The following is a 9,007-nucleotide window of genomic DNA, read 5'->3' as shown; positions in this document are numbered from 1 at the left end:
GGAATGTTTGGGTGAGCTGAGCCTTCTTGTTAATGTAAATAATTTACCTTTACCTTATCCTGATGGAATCTTAATTGTGCCTCTCTGGCTCGCCTCGCGGCAATTCATCAACGTCCTCCTTGACCAGAAAAAGATGCGCTTTGAAGAAAAAGTAAGAGGGTGCTGAGACAGACAATGGGAGGCTCACACACATCTAAAAGAAACACACACACACACACACACACACACACACACACACACACACACACACACTGGTGTAGATTAATGACAACTCTCCACCAATTAAATGAGTGTTTGTTTTTTTCATCTGATGCTGCTGGTCATCTGTTGTCTCTGGATATTGATCTTTATTTCAATGGAGCAAATACAACAGAGAACAATAAGAGCATTACGGGCTCAGGCCATGTTCGCCCAAGAACATTCGAAACGTTATTGGCGAATCCATTCATTCCAGGGCAAGGTATTCATTATACTGTGAGACTGATAAATGCAAAGATGAGCTGCATGCACATACGGGGCTGGAAGCCATTCAGAGGGCAAGACACCGACTGTGTGCACGCGTGTGTGTCTGTTTATTTGAGTGTGTGCAAGGGGAGGGTCAGAGTGGTGGAGGGGGTGAGGGGGAGGGGTTGACTCTTTATTTTTCATTCTTGGCATATCAGCCTTGGAGGGCCTCGGCGGTGCAATAAAAAGCCATGCATCTTAGTCACGTGATCCGCAGATTGTAATTGCTAGCCTCTCGACTCGAAATGAAAGCAGCGTTCGGCCATTTCTCAACACGCAGGGCTAAAACGAGACCACAAAAACCCACCACTTCCCTTAGCGAGAAATGTCCCTGCACTCCCACAGCCTGCGCTCTTTACCAGAAGCAGCAGCAGCTGACAAGGCAACAGTGGCTGTGTATGTGTATATGTACACAGGCTGGGCCTACGCACGTCTCTGCTGATTTATCTTTGCTTAATTATGTTGCACTGTGGAGTCATAAGACAGTTATTTGCCCTTTCAAAGCTTTAGAGCAAGTGTATAAGATAGGCATATATTTTGCATATGAGTACACGAATGTGCTGTCACAGATACATTTCTGGCCTTGCTGAGACCACAAGCGAATCTTTTCATTCATGACTTTAGAAGTATAAGGTATAAGGTCAGACAATAGTAGAACAGAAATTAATACCGCAAATGCACAGTTCTGCTCAAGAGGAGATCTAAAATACCAGCTTCCACTGACTGCCATTACAGTTGTGCATTTGAGTGTAAAGGCATGTATTTCTCTTTTACTTCTGCTCTATGCACATTAATGCAATATGCCCTGACTGGAAGAAAGAAATATGAAACAAAGAAACAAAGAAACAAAGTGTTTTGAGGTGATGTGACCAATAAACCAAAGAGGTGAGAGGTCAGGTGTGTGTGTGCTTGTGTATTTGTGAGGGAGAGAGAGACGCAAGCATGCATCTGGGGGACAGGTGATGAAGTGTGTGTGTCCTGGTGATGAAGGGTCAGCTGAGGGTCACAGTGATCCAGTTACACTCACCTTTCCTCTCCATTGATCCCTCTGATTCCTCTGATACACTGCTGTTTCTATATTGACATCTAACCATACAGACGAATGCTGGAAGGCATACAGTCTTCCAGCGTCTGAGCTCTTTATTGAGCCATGCGAGAGACGCTAATGACCAGGATAGCTTCCAGCAAGCCTGCGTGCCATTCTCCTCCACCTATTTTGACCTCTGTTCTCATCTCACATACAATCGCTCGCAGACACGATGTCATCAAGGACCATATGTCTGTCTTTCAATCTTTTTTTTTTCAATGCTCAGTCTTTCTCTAATTTGTCTTTTCTTCTCCTTTTCACTTCTGCTATAGTTTCCATTTCCCGGGCTGTCTCTCTGCCCCTCCTCCCTACTTCTCTGTGTTTCCCCGCCCTGCACACCTGCTCCAGGACCCAGCCTTGTGCCTCCCAGCCCGGGCAGGGTGGAGAACAGAAGGCCCCTGTGTTTTCTGATAATCATCACATAGCTTGCATGCCTGCTCCTCTTCTCTCTTTCTGTTCTTTCTCCTCTCCACTGTGCCCCGCCTGCCAGCTTACCTCAGCCAAGCCTATAACCACCCCCCACCCCCGCCCTCCAGCTCTCCCTCCCTGCATCTGCCCTGCCATACATCAGCCTTCTGACAGGCTCACTCAGCAACCACAATGCCTTGGTCTCATTCTTTTCACCTTTCGTCATCAGTTTCATCAATTGCAGCTGTCAGTTGCAAAACAGACATCTAGGATGAGTGTTCTCTCCAGGAAGTGACAACAAACAAGAGATGTGCATTTAAAGGAAGAGTTTTGACATTTGGATAAATACGCTTATTTGTTATCTTGCAAAGAAGCTCTAAATCTCACTTATTAACAACAATTGTTGGTAATCCATACAGGTTAAATAAACAAGCTATAATTTGCTAGTGAATAAGTGTTAGTTATTAGTGAGCTTTAGAGGTGCCGGAACGCAGACTTTTTTACCTGACCTGTTTTTTTAGCATTACTGTGTTGTCAGGCAGGACATGAATTAACATGACTTAAGAGGTGGCATGAGTTCACACAAAGTAAAATCGAAGACGCTTTTGCATGAGTTGAAAATGACTTGAGTGAAATATTTGTGTAAATCCTGAAACTTCCTCCACTGACTTAGAGCTACAGTAGAGAGCTACTGCTAATGTTTGTACTATTGATACATTAGATATTTGGGGCGAATGTGGTAAAATACGAGGAATGAGAGTTTGCATTTTCACACAGAATTTAGTGCAGATGCAGAAATAAAGATATGGCACATAATTGCCACAAAACCACCAAGTAATTTTAATTTTAATTAAATACATGAGATATAACATGTTAACAAGTGATATTTGGAGGTGCTGGCAGTCTAATTATGTTACTGTTTGTCAGAGAAAGGCAAGCTGTTTTTCTATTTGTCTAGTCTTTATGCTAAGCTAAGCTAACCACATCCTGACTATAGCCTCATATTTAAGGGACATAATTGATCTTCTTATCTAACTCTTGGCAAGAAAGCAATAAGCATCTTTCTTTCTTTCTTTCTTTCTTTCTGCTCCTCAACCCCACCTTTTCTCTCACCTAAGCCTTTTTTTTCCTCTGCCCCTCCACCCCTCCCAGCATGCTTGTGTCTCGGTGCAGGTGTTCCCATTGCCGGGGGTGAAAAGCAAAGAAGCAAGAGGAGGCTGAGCTTCGCTTCATTCAGCTATTGAGCTAATGGTTCCTCATTCACCACCCACACTGCTTATTAGGCCTGCTCTAAATAACCAAAAAAAGAAACAGAGAAGCGGCAGTCGGTTCCCTCCCAAATGCTATTCAGAGATCCCACACTGCATATTACTCCGACGGCTACATGAGCGAGGATCTCAGCTCTTGGTGTCATTATTTGATCAAGTGGTTCTCAGTCATGCAGTAGTCTGTGTAGATAGTACTTGAGGGAATGAACACCCCTGTGGGCCCCTCTAAGCATCTATTGTGTCGGTGCAAAGAAACCCCTATGGAACACGGGGCCCCATTGTAGAAGAAATTGTTCATTTATTAATTCATGCTATCAGGTTGCCGGGTTTCATGTTTTACGAAAAGCGCCAGCAATGGCAGATTAGTTATCAACACCAGCTGTCCAGACTAGACTGGCTAGACTCTTGCGATCCCCTCCTACTCCACCTACAGTTCCTGATGTACCATCCTCTCTGTGTTCTTATCTGTTTATCTTCGCTTTGCTATCCTTTTCCACCCTCCCCACCTCTTCGTCATGTGTACTCTGTGGCATTAAGGTCTGGATCAGGCAGATGGATAGAGCCTTAGATCAATCAGAGAGATCAATACTTCCAGACTGGCTGAGACTATCAGTGCAGGCTGACGGACATCTGATGGCCAGTCCAGTCTGGGCTAGTTTCCCCTGGTCATGGGTTGGCTTAGTTTAGCTTGGTTTGGTTTAAGTCCTGTCTGGTCTTGTTCAGGTCTGACATGTTAGGATTTCAGCTTGAAATGTTATACAGTTTGTGAACGAACGCCGTTTCTAATTCATCAATCAATATTTAAAAAATAAATGACTAATGAAGGCACGCATCTTAAGATTTCTCTTGCAAGTAAAAAATAACTAGATTTTTGGACCGAACCATTTAATTTATTCTACATGTTTCTGTTCTAAATATAGAAATCAGAAACAGAATGATAGATGGCTACATGGATTACATGAATGCAAAAACAGTCGCACACGTTACCCCTTATATTTCTTCATTCATAAGTCATTAGACAGAAGACAGCTCTGCTAAATGTCAAAAAGCTGCAGGGGGGAAACCACAGAGAGAACCTGGTTTCATTGTTATGCTCTTTGATTATACACAGGTCAAGTGGAAAATCTATCTTCATCCTCTGAAAATAACCTTTTCCCTCAGAAAAATTGGCATGTACTGTATTTTGTAATTGCCCTGCACCAAGAGTAATGCTTGCAGATGATTGAGGATACAGTTGCCACTTGACATCAACTCTGATATTCTCATTTTCTCTCCACCCCGAGCACAAAGTTCAGACCAGGCTGAACAGAAGAACACACTGACAAAAAGCAGACTGAATGTTGGCTTACATCCCTCCCCACCTGCCTGACACCCCCATCTTTGCAGCACTGCTCGTTCTAGGTCAGTTTCTTGATGATAGACAGTGACAGAGCCGAGCAGAGCTTCACGGTTCCTGCCTGTCTTCCGGCTGCAGCGTCTGGCTTGTGTTTGATGTAGTCCAGGCTCACCGCCGGCCCCGTCTCTGACTGTTGGCCCATGACACCAAACTCAGACAGAGCTGAAATGTGGAGGGAAGGAAGGAAGGAAGCACACTTCCAAGACAGACAACTCAGAAAGAAAAACAACAGCCAGTCATCACTCAGTCAGTGCTTATACATTGTGACATAGTTCAAGGGTTTTGTCGAGTTGTTTTTGATGAAAGTAGAAAAGAAGAATAAAGATAAAATGGAAGTAAATTTGATGCCTTAGCCATTTCCAGAAATAGAAAGGAGTTCTCCTCTTCAAAGAAATGCTAGCAGCAGGGCGACAATGGTGGTCAGTCAGCTGGTCAGTCCAAAAATTCCATCCAGACTGAAATATCTTAAAAACTATTAGATGGATTACCATGACATTTGGTAGAGACAAGGATATTCTCTGATTCGGGTGACCCCGTGACTTTTCCTTTAGTGCCACCATGACCCATCACTTAACCTGTTAAATATTTCAAAAGCTACTTCTTGGATTGGCACACAATTAGATACAGACATTCTTGGTCCCCAGAACATGAATCCTAATGACTCTGACCATTTCTTTAGCGCCACCATGAGGTAGATGTTTGTTTTGAGTGAAATTGCTCAACAACTATGGGATGGATAACATTTCATGAGGTACACATAATCATGTTTCCTTCAGGATAAACTGTAAAAACTAGATCAGGTCAAAATTTTAATTTGTCCACTACTTTGGTTTATGACTAAATACCTGCAAAACTAATGGCATTACCATCAGCCTGAGCTGTACTTTGTTTAGTGCTAATTAGACAGTTTTAGTCTGCTAACAGGCTAAACTAAGGTGGTAAACATTACACTTTCATAATATCAGCATGTGAGCATTGTGATTGTAAGCATGTTTGCATGCTGAATGCTCTTAGTTTTATTTTGTTGGCAGGTTGTCGAAGCTGGAGTGACTCAGTTGTGTTATGTCATCAGTCAGATTGCTATTTTATTACAGCAATGTCTAATGTCAAAAATTACTACCTAAACATTGGTGAATATTTTTGTAATAACCCCCTGCACATATATAAATGACTTGCACGATAAAAGCTACCTTCAGAGATTGCAGTAAAGTTACCTTTGGGCAGGCCTATTGTCATTGTTTTGGTTTAATCAACTTAGATGATGAAGATCATCACAATACTATTTTGCTACTCTGATCAGATAGCACAGAGGCCACTGAATTATCACAGTTTTTAATGAAGGCTAAATGAGCATTAAATTGCTGTGATCTGGGGCATTATGGAAAAGTAATATTACAAGAAGTGTAACAAATTACCACTCCCTAGGAGTAATAATATATTTTTTTAATGAATAACAAGAAATTAGTATTAAATTATGTTTAATGTTTGCCAGAGGCTTGAGAGTCTGCATATGCTGATATTGGACAGAGAGTCTAAAGTTTTTCATTAGGTCCTTAAAGAGCTGCATGTCTCAGTTGCCTGTAGCTGTAACCTTTATAAGTAAGTCACTCTCACTTTATGTGTTATTCTGTGTCGATTTATTATTCAGTGAACTTTCTTCACAAATTTTGCTCATTTACTATTATTTCAACATTCTTGTCCAGACACACCTTCTGTGGCTAAAACATGGGCAAGATCAAGGTTTGACATACAAAACATATGTATGTGTAAAAATCCTTCATATACATCGCTTATAATAATCCAATAATATAACAATGGCAGGGTTCATACTGCTGCATAACGAGTAGTACTTTGACTTTTGATAATTTAAGTACACTTCCCGTCCGTCTTTTGACAGTCCGTCTGTTTTTAATGCAGGACTGGTGTATCATTTTTACATTGTGGTGCTTATAGATCTTAATACTTCCATCACCACTGAGTTACAGTAATGTGTGTAGTAATTATGTCGCACTGAGCTGTTGATAGGACACTGATGAATTTTAATTGTTATATTGTCACTTGTCGATATGCTCAGAGCTTTAATGAGTGTTTTCCTTCTGTAACAACCTCAGAGACAGGCAGCAATCTTGCATATTCACAGAGGAGGATAGAAAAATAGAAGGATGTTGTCATTCATATGAATAAGGCTCCCTATTATAATGGTTCTCACTTCTGTATTGTTGCATAGTAGCATAGCTGCCATTTGGCTCAGTGGAACCACAGCATCTATCACTGAGGGGCGGGTTTCAGAGTTATTATAGTATTATAATATTATATTAATATTAGTCTTGCCTTTTATTTCCTTTTCAATTTTTGTTTTCAGTTCAGTTTAGTTTCAGTTAGTTTTCCAGAGTGGGTTTGCTAGTTTTAGGTTTGTTTTTATTGTTTAAAAGTTATGAGTTTTAGTTCTTGTCAGTTTCAGTACTCGTTTTAGGTTGTTATTTTAATTAAAATATATTAGAATTTAAATATAAGTATTTGTCAGGGGGCAAGAAGTTCTACATAGGTATTACAATTCAAACACATTAACTTACAGTCATGTAGACATCCCAGTCTCAATAGACATGCACCAGTACCTCCTCATGCTTGTAGCATTGATACATTTGACCAAATTGACAAAGACTTTTCCTGTGTATTTTAGTTTGTTTTGTAAGTACACAATACTGTTTCAGTTAGTTTTCATTTTGTATAAAGGCCAGTTTTTATTTTTATTTTATTTACCTAGTTTTAGTTTTAGTTTAGTTTTAGATGACTCAATCTTTAAATGACATACCATCAAAGTTCTAAGTAGACGGTAGATTACAATCTGATACAATCTAGTACTGTAGATGACCTAAGTGGAAACTTTTACTACCTTCATCCCCTGCAAGGTTTACCCACATTTCCTGTGGCTTGGTGAAATTAGTATTAGTGTTATTTTTGCAGTGGCTAAATTTACCTCCAGAGTCATGTGTTATTGTTAAAGGGCCTTGGCAAGAGACTCACTGTTTACTGAAAGAGACATAGAAATACACTGTCAGCATGCACGTTTGTATTCTTAGAGCATTTAAATTTCCCCCTGGGCACTTCTAAAACTGTCATGTGACGAGGGTTTGGCTGAAGGTCATGATGTGAGTCACAAAGCAGAGAGGGCTCGTGTTTCCTACCAGGGGAGTCGGAGAGTGTTTCATGCTTCCTTGCTGGGACAGGAAGTGGAGGGGTAAACAGAGGGAATCCCACATGCTGACGAGGAAACTCCACAGTGCTGTCCTACACTCACCCCGCAGGGACTCTTGAGACTACCTTCTGTCTTTTTCTCTCTTCCCCATACGCACACACACACACACACACACACACACACACACACATAGACGGATGGATGCACTGCTACCCATTTAACTGCACATGTGTTGCAGAGAGTCCCTCAGTGTCTGGCAGAGATAAGAATTTAAATCGTATTTGTTCTTTAAAGATTTTTGCTTTGTTCCACTCAGTAACTTTTGTGGGTATCTACTTTCTGAGCTTTGTTTTAGAATGCGCAGCACGAAGCGAGGTAATGTATGTATGTGCTTGTTGTGATGGCTTATGTCCTTTTTGACAAGGAACATTACCGTACACAGAAAAATAGAAGCTGCAAGGGAAAAATAGAGTGTCTCTGGTATGCTTTGAACATGATCGCCATCGTGATGCAATAATGTGCAACGTGCCCTTTCTAAATTTTCTGGGGAATTAGCCTAGTTTGTGAAATGTCATAGCCATTGCTCACCTTGGCGTAGCGCTTTCTCCCCTGTTAGCATGTGACCTTATTTCTCTTATCTGTGTCAGCCATGCAGGACCTCCGCTCATCTGTTTATGCGTCAGTCATTTTGCGGTGCACCAAAACACGCCTTGTAGAATCTGGGTCTGCGACTGCGCTGACGTGCGTATGTTCAGGCTCTGGGTTGAACGTGTGGTTGCCGTTTTGTTTTGACAACAGTGTAATACCACAATCTGCCTAATGGGAAAGTGATCTGGAGCCTCCTGAATATTTGATGATAATGTAATAGGAAAGTCATAAAAGCTTCTCAGATCTCAATTCATCCAGTCAAAGCGGTCATTGATTTAACCTGCAAATTTATAGACGACCCCTTCCTGCCCCCACCCCAGTTCACCACAGTGAATGTTATGCCCGTAAATCGAACGTCCAAATCCCAATGAGGATTTTTTTTTTCTCCACAATTTATATTCCAAGGGGCTTAACTATCTCATTTGAATTATTTACTTGTGGGTTTGATGGAGAGACTGGGGAACAACTATTGATCTGAAAGATTTAGAGCTTTTTGGCTA

The sequence above is a fragment of the Dicentrarchus labrax genome, unplaced genomic scaffold, assembly GCF_905237075.1.
Source record: "Dicentrarchus labrax unplaced genomic scaffold, dlabrax2021, whole genome shotgun sequence".
Taxonomy (NCBI): Eukaryota; Metazoa; Chordata; class Actinopteri; family Moronidae; genus Dicentrarchus; species Dicentrarchus labrax.
The sequence above is the reverse complement of the archived record's forward strand: the minus strand, read 5'-3'. Positions refer to the sequence as shown.